The following is a 2,558-nucleotide window of genomic DNA, read 5'->3' as shown; positions in this document are numbered from 1 at the left end:
GCTCCCAGTGCCACTCGCTGTGAGAGGAGACTGAGGGACTGACAGCACATTTGCCAAGACCTACTGCCGCATCGAGAGGGAGGGTGGGAGGACGGGCCGTCCTGCTGCGCGACCGGAGCGACCGCTGGCCCAGTGGGCTGGGGCCTTGGTGTGAGAGCGGGAGCCGCTGTGTGTGGTCACGGCCGGCGCTCGCGGAGGATGGACATTTCCTGGGGGCAGACGGTGTAATGCCCTGTCCCCATCCGTCACTTGGTCCATTTCTGTGCTTCCGGGTAGAATTACATGCCAATCGCTTCAGAGGCATTTAGAAACCATTTTCTCCCGGACGCTCGGAACCCAGCCCCCGTGCCCTCCAGGCCAGGCGGAGGGTCCGGGCTCCCCAGGATGGCCCCGCTCTGCTGGGGTCCTGGGGGGCGGGAGGGTTCCATGCTTCTGCCTACGCTCCCCAGAGAAGGGCGCCAACCACAGCGCGCCGTCCTCCCAGAAGCCTGCAACCAGCTCCCGTGCTGCCCCCTGGGAGGAGGGTCCCTGCCCCTCGATGACAGAGGACCCCTAACTGCTGGCCTGTAACTGCGTCACCTCCGGGGGCACTGGGGGCCTTGGGGGCCCAGCAGAGACAGTGGGCACCTTCCCAGGGGGCCTGCGTCTGCTTCGAGAGCAGGTGGGCCGCCCTCAGGCCGGAGGGGCCGGGGACCTGGAAAGGGGACCGTGCGGGCACAGAGTGCAGACCCACTCGGGCCCCTGAGCGGCACGAGGACGGGGTGCGGCTGAGCAGCCCGGAGATGTCACAAGGAATGCATGACATCAGTGCTGGCTCGGTGCCCAGAGTCCGAGGGAGGGTCCAGCCCCACCGGCCCCACCTGCCCCTGCAGCCCCACTTCCCACCCAGCCCCCGCCACCCCAGGTGCCCTCAGTGGGCGGAGAGGAGGGGGCCGGGGGGGATGGGGACTTCCCCAGCACTCGCAGCCTCCCCTGGCCTCCACGCTGGCCCCTCTCGGTCAGTGGGGGAGCAGGCCTCCAAGTCCACTCCTTTTAGGGAAATGAAGGAAAAGGGGCCGTCACTTAGTAATTAAAAACAGCCTGTGCTGGGGGGAGCCGAGGGTTTCTCGGGTCCCTGCTGCTGCTGCGAGAGGCCACACTCCCCCCTCAGGGCCCTCAACCTCCCGTCCCCAGGAACCGACCACTGTCCCCAGCTCTGGGGCAGGGCCGTGCCTGTCCAGGGCGAGGGCAAGACTTGGCCGGTGGGACCCAGGTCAGGGTCAGGAATGCCTGGGACGGGAACTGCTCAGAGCAGAGGTGCGTGGGGTGGAGGGTGGGGGTGGGGCAGGGAGGGCGACGGGGTGCAGCCCCAGCCCCGGGACACGCTGCCCGTGAGCCTGGTACTTAGGGGCCTGCCAGGCCTGCCCAGTGCTGTCAGGATTCCAGCACACACGTGAGCGGCTGTCCCCTGGATGCCTGTCTCCATGGAGACCAGCTCTCCCATCTCTGTTTCCTGTCCATGTGCTCCCCCAACCCCGACCTTGGAGCTGGAGGGAACGGTCCACACCCCGTGCCCACCCCATCCCCCCGGGACCCTGGCACGACCCTGACCCCGACCCCAGCCCGGCACCCTCCGCCCTGTGGGCCCAGCGGGACCTCATGCCACAGGCCTTGGTCACATGCCCGCAGCCTCGGGCTTGGCCCTTCCCGCTCACGTGCTGCTGAATCATGTGAAAAAAATGCACCGGCCCTGGGAGGGTTTGCCGAGAACAGAGCGGCTTTGTGGGGGCTGCTGCTCCCCCTCTCTCCTCCCAGCCCAGCCCAGCCCAGCCCAGCTCAGCCCTGCAAACCCCAAGCCTGCAGCCGGGGCAGGGGGAGCCGCGGCAGGGAGGGGCCTGGACAAGCGCTGAGGGACGGCTCTCCCTCCCTTCCCCTCCCCACCCACAGGCTAGGAAGGGGCCCGGAGAGGCAGGGTGGATGCTTGGAGGGAAGGGGCAGCAGACCACGGCCTGCCCACGCTGCCACGGGTGGCAGGGTGCCGCCTGCACCTGGCGGCCTCTCCCGCTCGCTGGAAGGACTCTCAGAGGTCGGAGAGGACCCCCAGGCCCCCAGCTTTGAACATCTTATTTTCCCTTTATTTGCATTTCTGAGGCCCTGTTGTTATCACACACTCTATGGCTGTACACTTGGCTGGTGGGGGGAGGGGACGGGGACAAGGACCCGCAGGGCAGCACACCGGATTCGGGGTCACATCCAAACCCGACGCCGCCTTCTGTGGGAGGGCAGGTGCCTTGTCCTTCTGCCAGGGACCGTGTGGGTGGGACTGCCGGGCAGAGATGAGTCAGCCTGCACCCTGTCTTGCTGCCCGCTCCCCGCACCTACTTTTAGCTCAGAAGGGGCGCTCTCTCACCTACAATGCAGGGACCACAAATACGACCTTTGAAATTGGAAACAAAAATAACCCACTCCCAGGCAGGCTCGTCCAGTCACCAGCCTTCAGCTTCCCGGCCGCGTCAGGAGACCTCTCGACTCAATGTTTGGGTCCCTGTGGCCTCGGCTTTAAACCCGGTGACCCCACA

This window comes from Myotis lucifugus, unplaced genomic scaffold (genome assembly GCF_000147115.1).
Source record: "Myotis lucifugus unplaced genomic scaffold, Myoluc2.0 scaffold_1609, whole genome shotgun sequence".
In the NCBI taxonomy this organism is placed as follows: Eukaryota; Metazoa; Chordata; class Mammalia; order Chiroptera; family Vespertilionidae; genus Myotis; species Myotis lucifugus.
Note: the sequence above shows the minus strand (reverse complement) of the source record.